The sequence below is a fragment of the Echinops telfairi genome, unplaced genomic scaffold (genome assembly GCF_000313985.2).
Source record: "Echinops telfairi isolate 266 unplaced genomic scaffold, ASM31398v2 ScPeMD7_7457;HRSCAF=8495, whole genome shotgun sequence".
NCBI classification, from domain to species: domain Eukaryota; kingdom Metazoa; phylum Chordata; class Mammalia; order Afrosoricida; family Tenrecidae; genus Echinops; species Echinops telfairi.
Genome location: NW_022111357.1, coordinates 24,028,024 through 24,037,193, shown reverse-complemented (window position 1 = coordinate 24,037,193; position 9,170 = coordinate 24,028,024). Strand labels below are relative to the sequence as shown.

General features: G+C 43.0%; 1 protein-coding gene across 4 annotated transcripts in view; it reads right to left on the bottom strand.

Moving 5' to 3' along the window:
- The window catches only part of EIF4G3 (eukaryotic translation initiation factor 4 gamma 3), a 369,700-nt gene extending 360,546 nt beyond the window's left edge, over positions 1–9,154 (bottom strand). For 2 of the 4 annotated variants that reach the window (XM_045298763.1, XM_045298765.1), the window contains exon 1: positions 9,111–9,154. The gene's annotated coding sequence lies outside the window, so the exon portion shown is untranslated. The remainder of the gene's footprint in view (positions 1–9,110) is intronic. The other 2 variants (XM_004705376.3, XM_045298764.1) reach the window with 1 other exon arrangement.
- Between the last annotated feature and the right edge of the window lie 16 nt (positions 9,155–9,170).

Here is a 9,170-nt window from a genome sequence, read left to right as displayed (position 1 = left end):
TTGCCCTGTCCGACGTCTCCCTTCACCCACTTTTCTGTTGTCCGTCCCCCAGGGAGGAGGTCACATATAGTTCCTTGTAATCGGTTCCCAGACTATAGCATTCTTTTAGTAATATTTAATAATATTTGACTATTTAGCCTTTATACCACCTTCAATCTCAGTATTTAAAATGCAGTTTGGCTCTTTGGATGATTTTGTAAGCCAAATCATTAATATTCCATCAGAAAAAAAGTAAATAGAACTCCTCTCAATTATACCTCAATGTAAAGCCATTTTAGGGCAGCCTTGAGGGTTAAAAATGAATTATGATGCCATCTATATTAGCCATAAAACTCATCTTAAGACTAATTCCCAGTCTCCAACTTACTTAATCAACAATTCATCCAACAAATATTTATAGATTACCTACTTTCTGCCAAGTTCTAGATGTTCTAGATGTTGACAATACAAAAATGAAGACAGAAATCTCTGCCTTCATGGAACAAGTATTTCATTGATAACATTTAATATCTCCTAAGAATCAGGCAGCAAACACTAGGATAAAAAAATTCCTAGTTGATAAAGGTCATAAAAACCGACAAATTTCAAACGCAGTTAAAATAGCTAAAACAATCTCAAATTTCAACTGAGGCTAGGCAACAGAATGAGTTTTGGCAACAAGCCAAAAACTAGAAGCCATTTGTGAATTCAAAAGCAGCTTGGGATTCTGCAATATTTCATCGACAGGAATCTTTGCTGCAGTCTATACATCACTTGAACTCATGTGTCTAGCTATTATATTAGCTTGAAGTATTATCCCTAAAGTAAAAATTGTCTCATCACAGAATTTATCCCAGAACATACCTTTGGATAAACTGAATCATCACACAAAGCAAGCCAGTATCTGACTGCAGCAACCTCTTTTTTTTATGGTTTCAAACCAACCACCACTGGTTACAGAGCATGCACTGCTAACATCATGGAGGCATTTCAGCCTCAAACCAGAGATTTCTATACTATACTCATATGGGCAAGTTCTATTTCCTTTGTTTACATTAGCATGCTCTTAATATCAATAAGGCAACATGTGTCAGTAAGTGACTAAGAAGTCATTCATAGGTCTCTGAATCCTCCCCCACTCCTGGCAAGACCACCAGACTCTACCTCTATGCACAAGAGATCAGCACAACCTTCAGAATTCATGAAAGTCTCATAGAACAAAGGAGTCCAAGTCCTTTATGCTAAGAAGGGAGAATGTATGCCCATTGGAGTTATGTGACAAGTGCAAATACTTCTATTAAAATGAAAAAGCCAAACACAAATCCAGATTTTTCTGATGTGCGCACTTCAATGCTGCTATTGGCAGGCCCCATCAAGGTAGGTCTGACTCAGCTGGTGGGGGGAGAACACTGCCTGGGTCTCCACCTTCCTCACAATCATTCCCGTGTGGAACCCAGTGTTGCAGCCACTGTTATCCATATGTCTTATTGAGGGTCTTCCTCTTCACAGCTGACCCTCTAACACACTAAATCTACTTATATTTTAAAAAGTGATAAAAGCTACAAGAACACAAGCAAACGCACTTCCATTGAGTCAATGATAATGGCTACCAGCTACGACTCCCAATCAAACACGTAACACGGAAAGTGCAGGAGCTGTACAGCAGAGGACCTAATCAACCAAGTGGAAAAGAAAACCTCCAGGTTGGGAGAAAATGTTAGAGAACCTATATCAGATTAAGGGTCCAATAGTCAGACAAGCCATATGAAACTTCTATGACTTGACAGCAAAAGACTGCCGAGTCAAAAAAATGGGCAATAAATACATGAAAAGATGCTTACCAGTATTAGCCAGGAGGGAAATGAAAAGCAAAACCACCATGAGATGTGGTCTCAGCCCCATCAGAATGCAATGATTACAGACAAACACAGAGAACAAGTGTTGACGAGAAACTGCAACCTTCATCTGTTGCTGGCAGGCAAGTCAAATGGTACAACCACTGGGAACAGTTTGACAGTGTCTCACAAACACTGAACACAGAATTACCGTAAGACCCAGAAATCCCAGTCCTAGGTATACACCCAGAAGGGAAGGCAGAAACCGACCTGTACCCACTATATATCAAGGCTCAATGTAGCATGTTTCATGTTGGCCAAAAAGTTAGACCCAACTGAAATGTCTACCAATATATGGATAACCAAATCTGACTTATGTATACAATGCACTGTTACACAGCCATAAAGAAAAATGAAGTCCTGATGCATGTCACAACACAGATGAGCCTTACAAACATGCTCCTCCCCAATTTCATGATCCCACTTCTACCTTACAAACCCAGCTAGACCAGAGGATATACACGGTACAGCTAGCAACTGGAAACACAGAGAATCCAGGGCAGATGACTCCTTCAGGACCAGTGGTGAGACTGGCAATACCTGGAGGGTGGAGGGAATATGGGGTAGAAAGGGGGAACCGGTTACAAGAATCTACGTAGAGCCTCCTCCCTTGGGGTATGGACAGCAGAGAAGAGGGTGGGGGGAGAAATCGGACAGTGTAACATAAGACAAAACAATAATAATTTATGAATTATGAAGGGGTCATGAGGGAGGGGAAAAATGAGCAACAAATGTATATATGTGCTTGACACAATGGATGGATGTATGGATTACAGTAAGAATTATACAAGCCCCCAATAAAATGATTTAAAAAAAATGCTCACCAAAATTAAGTCAAACAAGGACAAATGTTGTCCTTTGTGTAAGTGACCCCACTTACATAAAACAAGCAAATATATAGAAATCTAATATTATTAATATTTACCAGGGATGGGAAAGGGGAAAAAGGTGTAGTAGTTGTTTGGGAGCACTGAGTTTATATATTTATTTTGGTGGAACGTTTGGAATGAGGATAGTCACTGAACTGTAAATGTGGAAGCTGTCTTGGGGGATGTTTTGATGTTTATGTTTTCACCACAATAGAGACAGACAGACAAGAGAGATAGAGACAGAGAAAATAAGTGAGTGAGTAAGCCCAAGTATTATGCGATAAAGTAGAAAGGGGACCAGGAAGGGCAACCACGGAGATGAGGTGAGATGTACCTATCTCGTCTCCATACACGAATTCTTCAGAATATGATTCAGAAGACATGTCTATTTTCATAGCCACTTTCCTTAGTACCTCCTTGAGCTTTACAGCTCCTGCTAAAAAGCTGAAACATGACTGAAAACTAGGCAGCAGCAATCAATGTTAAATTAGGAAAAGTTGGCTAGCAGAAGGAGAAATCTATGTAAATCTGGGTTAATCGTTACCCAGCCTTCTAATTTAATTCCGATGCCAACTTCCGTTGTTGTTATCGTTATTGTTAGGTGCTGTCCAGGAAACTGCAACTCATAGCAACCCTAAGCATGTCAGCACAAAACACTGCCTGGTCCTGGCCATCCTCACAACCGTTATGCTTAATCCCACTGATGCAGCCACAGTGTAAATCCATCTCACTGTAGGCCTTCCTCTTTTTCCCTGGCCTTCTACTTAACGAAGCACCAAGTCCTTCTCCAGAGACTCGTTAGGTGCCATCAAGTCGGTTTTGGCCCATAGTGACCCTATGCACAACAGAACAAAACCGCACAGTCCTGCGCCATCCCCACCACTGTGCTATGCCTGCAGCCATGGTTGCGCCCTGTGTCTATCCATCTCTTAATAACATATCCAAAGTCTAAAGACCAAGTCTTGCCATCCTGGCCTCTCAGGCGCATTCTGGCTGTACAAGATAGATCTGTTCGTTTTCAGGCAGTCCTTGATACATTCAATATTCTTTACTAACACATCATTCAAATGTCTAAGGTTTTTTTTCAGTCTTCTAAATTTCACATGCGTCTGAGGTAAATGAAATACATGGCTTGGGTCAGCTGCACTTTGGTCCTAAATTTGGTTTCTTTGCCTTTGAACACTTTAGAGAGGTCTTTTGCCCAATACAATATGTCATCTGACTTCCTGATGGTTGTTTTCAAGGACATTGATTGTGGATCCAAGTAAAATGAAATACTTAGCTTCAATCTTTCGTGTCTCATGATGCTGCTTATTGGTGCAGTTCTGAGGAACTTGGTTTTATGTTGACGTGTAACCAATACTTAAGGCTGTAGTCTTTAGGTTCTCTCCACCTCCGGGTTGTCTTGTCCGCAGCCCAGGTTGTTAGTCTTCCTCTAATCTTGAAGCTACCTTCCTTTTTCTTCATACAGTCCACCTTCTCTCTATTATTTGCACAGCATGTGGATTAAACAAGTATGGGGAAAGAACACAACCCTGACACCCCCCTTTTCTGATTTTAAACCACCGAGTAACCCCCTGTTGGTCTCTGTCCATCTGAGCACAATATTAAGTCTTCTGGAATCCTAATTCATCACATTATTATCCATAATTTGCCATGACGCAGTCAACTGCCTTTGCATAGTCAATCAAACACAAGGAAACATCTTCCTGGAATTCTCTGATTCCAGCTACAATGTATCTGGCACCAGCAACAATACCCTTCATTTCACATCCTTTCTGAATCCAACTTGAATTTCTGGCAGTTTCTTTAGCAATGTATGGATGCAACCATTTTAAAAATATCTTCTGCAAAGCTTCACTTGCCTCCGATATTAATAAGGAACCCTGCTGGCACTGTGGGCTAGGCATTAGACTGCTAACCATGAGTTCAGGAGTTCAAACCCACCAGTTGCTTATCAGGAGAAAGTTACAGCTATCTGCTCCCGTAAAGATTTACAGTCTCAGAAGCCCTACAGAGGCCACTATGAATCAGAATCAATCCAATGACAGTGGATTTGGTTTCTGGTTTGGTGATACTATTTAAAAATTTCCATGTTCTGCTGAGCATCTTCCTTTGAAATGAGTACAATTATGAATCTCTTTTAACACATCCATTAGTCAGTGAGCACATCCATTTATTTCTCTGCTTTAAGCCTCAATGAAGATAACCTATTTGTCTAGTAGTAAGTGGCCATGAACTAATTTTCCAAGGTAGAGCGTGCCTGTATTCTAGGTCACTCCACTGTTTCTTTACTGTCCACAGACCTGCCCGCCTGCCACACAGAAATGTGTCCTTCCCCCTCCAGAGTCACTCTCCAGACAGGGTGAGAGCCAGGTTGGCACAGGAGCAAAGATCTTCATGGGTTTTGCTTGGAGCCCGTCATAACCACTGTCTGAATCACAGCTTACTACGTAGATAGCTTTAAAAGCATTACTTCTCTGAACTTCAGTGTCCTCCTCTGTACAAGGGGGACAATACTTATTTCATTGGGGTTCTTAATGAGAATTTAGGAAAGCATGCATGGAGGGTTCCTGGGATAGTGTGCATTAAATAAAAGGAGATGACCATCAGTATCATGTAAGTTTCATTTGGGTAGCAAGGGACTAAAGAAAAAAATGAGACAATTTCAGCTTCAGCCAGGAAGGGACACCAGAAAATCAATGCAGAAAACAAAAAATGAAGGGAATACAATATAAAAAATTAAAAGCAAAGGAATATTGGTTTTCAGCTATATATTTGTCACATATCTAGCACAAACTACAGGGAAGGACTGGTTGCCACAGGCCTGTACCTAATTTAGTTCCTGCAAAGAATTCACTGTCCTGATTGTCTTTACCAAACTGGTTGTCCCAAACCAGTAACTAGATTCCCCAGAAGTGTCAGCAGCCCCGAGAGAAATTACACCCTGAACTCTTTCCATATAGTGAGGACACAATGTATTCATAAACAGACCACAAAACTATTAACTATTTTGACACCTGAATCCAAAAGCATTTTAATTGCATGATCTGAAGGGCTAGCAATTGCTACCCGAAGGACTGGAATGCTTCATGGGAGTCCAAGAACCCACTAAAAATAAAAATGTAGGCAAGATCTGTGTCTGGGTTGTTTTCTGTGGGGGAGAATCTATACAGCTCCCTTCAAAATGTCAAAGTTGTTTGCTATGATGAAAAGGTCAAGGTTCTCAATAGAGCCTCTTGAAAGCTTATACCTGGAACTTGGGGTAAGCATATCACAAGGCCAAGTACTGTGAAGTGCCGATTTGATAAGCTATGAGCTTTGTGTTATATTCTGAAACCTATGCTTATTTCTCTCTTGCTCTTTAGCACCTCCCACTTCCGGATTTCTCTTCCTTTCCCATACACCACCAGCCCCCAGCCCTTGCCTCTTTACAATAAAGGAAGGGTCTCTACTTAAGGACCCTGCCATGCAATAATGATACCTACTTAACAGGTCCCAATTCAGATTCATATCCATTATGCTTAACCTTTCCCTTCATTTGTTTTGTCCCTTGAACACTGTAGGAACAAATGAAGGGCATGTTGTCATGCAAAATTCCTAGTGTTTTTACAAACTTAAAATGTTGCCTGAATTTATGAATCCAACTCAAACACAACCCTACGTGTAACCTGAGGAACAAGATCTACTCCAACCCTGGAGGGAGCAACTCCAGATGTTCACAATAGCCTTGCTTCAATGGTAGCAATTTACAACTTGATGACCATTTGCCTACCACATGGTCAAGTACAAATTCCCACATGCTGGAAAGCTAGAAAAGGAAGAACCTTGCATAGTGGGTCCTGCCAATTGTAAGAGGTGCCTTCATTTCACTTATTTGCTTTAAAATTATACGAAGTATTGGTACCGAAAAGGGGAACCAAATTGAACTTGATAACTCCACAGAATTGCTCTATTTCAATAAAAAATTTAACCAACTAAAAAAATATGTATGTGTTATTTAATTCCCCATTAGCAGATTATATTTCACCATTGGTATGATCTATAATACCTGAAATACATCATTTACTATATGTATAGGAGCTTTTAAATATTAGCAATTATAACCTTTCAGTATACAAACCAAGATAACATTTATGATACACATCAAGAAGAAAATTAATTTTAGCTTCCATGGCAAGAAGCAAAGTGAACACTTAAAGCCACATTGAACTAGGCATTACCTCAAATAGGTTTTTAACATTATTTCAGTTAAGGGAGGGAAAACACACTACCATAAAGCTAATTCCAACTCATAATAACCCTATAGCACAGAACAGAATTGTTCATTTGGGTTTCCAAGACTGTAAATCTTTATGAGAGCAGACAGCTTCATCTTTCTGCCGCAGATCAGCTGGTGGGTTTGAACCCGTTGACCTTGGGTTAGCAGTCCAACTCTTCAATTTATGCCCTATAATAGCCACTCCCTTTATTCAAAAGAAGATTCAATTGTAACCTTAACTATTCTGTATGCTGCAACCAAGGCACAGCTTTGGGAAGTCCTACCTTTGTGAAATGCACTGCAAAAAGGCACGTTTTAAGCACTTAACAATCAGTTGTGTGTCCAAGAAACGACAACCAATTCACCAAGCATATCACACTCAGCACCGTGGACTTACTGCTTTGTACATCAGGAACCCATACTACAGGCTTTTCATTTCTGCTTACTTGCCAAAATAGCTCAAAGATACAAGTAATGAATAATTTACTTGGTGGCACAGTACCGAAACATAAGGGCCCTAACCTAGGCAAAACAAAAATAAAACTAAAATTAGAGAAGAACTGAAACTCATTGAGTGAAGGTATGTTGAGATTTCGCAATCTACTCTTTCCCCAAAAGTAGGCAGAGCAGCCCCCCAACCATTCACCCACTCACCCCCACCCCCAGTCAAGCAACTAAGGACACTAATAAAACCAAAGAGGTTTTCCATGAGCCACACGGAAGCATCAAAGACTGTCTGTAGGGAAAACCATTCGCCCCGGGTGGACACTTCTGAATTGAGCAGAATCATGCAGGGGAGAAACATGTAATCAGTGCACACATCACCCTGGAATGGAATTTATCTTTACTCTGCGCCACACCGCATGGACTACAAAATGTGGTCTAACAGTATTTAAAGAACAGAGAAAATAACACTTGACAGAAACCAAAACAGTGACCTGAAATGATACTGACAAGAATCAAACGACACACTGAAATATCTGTGGCCCTTCGCAGCACTGAGCTTATTTGCTCCAACACCCTCCTCCCTCTAAAAGTCAAGCACACGGTGGCACAGATACAAACACACAACACATCTAACTTCCAAGGATTATTTATTGATGGGCACGAACACAGGGGCTGTGGGGGGACTGCATGATGAAATGTTACTGTCAGGCAGGCAACACCTTCCTAAATCCCCGTGGACTTCAGGAACTCAACCGGCTAGTTTGGGACCCAAACACCTTGTCGCCAAATCTTTTTGCTCATAGCGGTCCAGACATTCGACAAGTCACAGGAAATTAAGGCCCGTTCGGTACTGGACTTCCCTGCGGGAGGCCAGGCACCCTCTAGCCATCAGGCCTAGGAAGGGCACGGTGAAGCCCTTTAAAAGCGTTCAGGATGCCACCAGCCTTCCCGAAGTGAGTGCGGGTAACGTCAGGTCACTTCCTCTTCCTTTAAAAAGGTCAAAGCCAGGGAAGCGCCCGGTGTAACATTTCCTCCACGGATCGCGTTCCACCACAAACCACATCACAACTCCCCCAAATCGCTTCGGAAACCTTAGCCAGGGGGAGTGCTTGCTGCCAACGTGCACCGGAGACTTCACAGCCAACTTACCTCCGAGACGAACGGGTCCTTTCCAAACGGAAATGTTACCGACAAAGTTTATGATGTTATTAGGAAGACGGGGGAACCGCCCCCCACCCCACCCCCGGGCCCCGCGGCAAGGGGAGCGGAAAAGGGGGGGGGGGAGGACGAGATGAGGGTGTAGTCTTCACCACAAGCAGAGGAAAGCCTTCCCGGCAGGGTTGAGCCCCGGCACCAGCAAATTCTGCCTAATAAAGGGGGGCGGGGGTCTAGGGGAGGCGGCGGCGAGCAGGGGAACCCCAGGACCGCAGATCCCTGGCCGAGCGTGGCGAGTTTACACAGTATGGCAGCGGGTCGCGGGGACCCCGCAGTACTGCTGTCGGGCACCCCAAAAGCTCCGGCCAAGCCAGGCGGGGCTGGAGGGGCAGCTCCGTTCCTAGCTGTGCTTGGCGGCGGGCAGGAGGGTACCCCGGAGGCTACCGCCCCCCAGGTCAGCGGCGGGGAGAGCCGAAGGGCCCGGCAGGAAGGTGAAAAGGATACTGTTGGGGCGCCTGGGTCTGGAGGGCCCTGATGTTCGGGTGAGGAGGGGCCGCTGCCGCC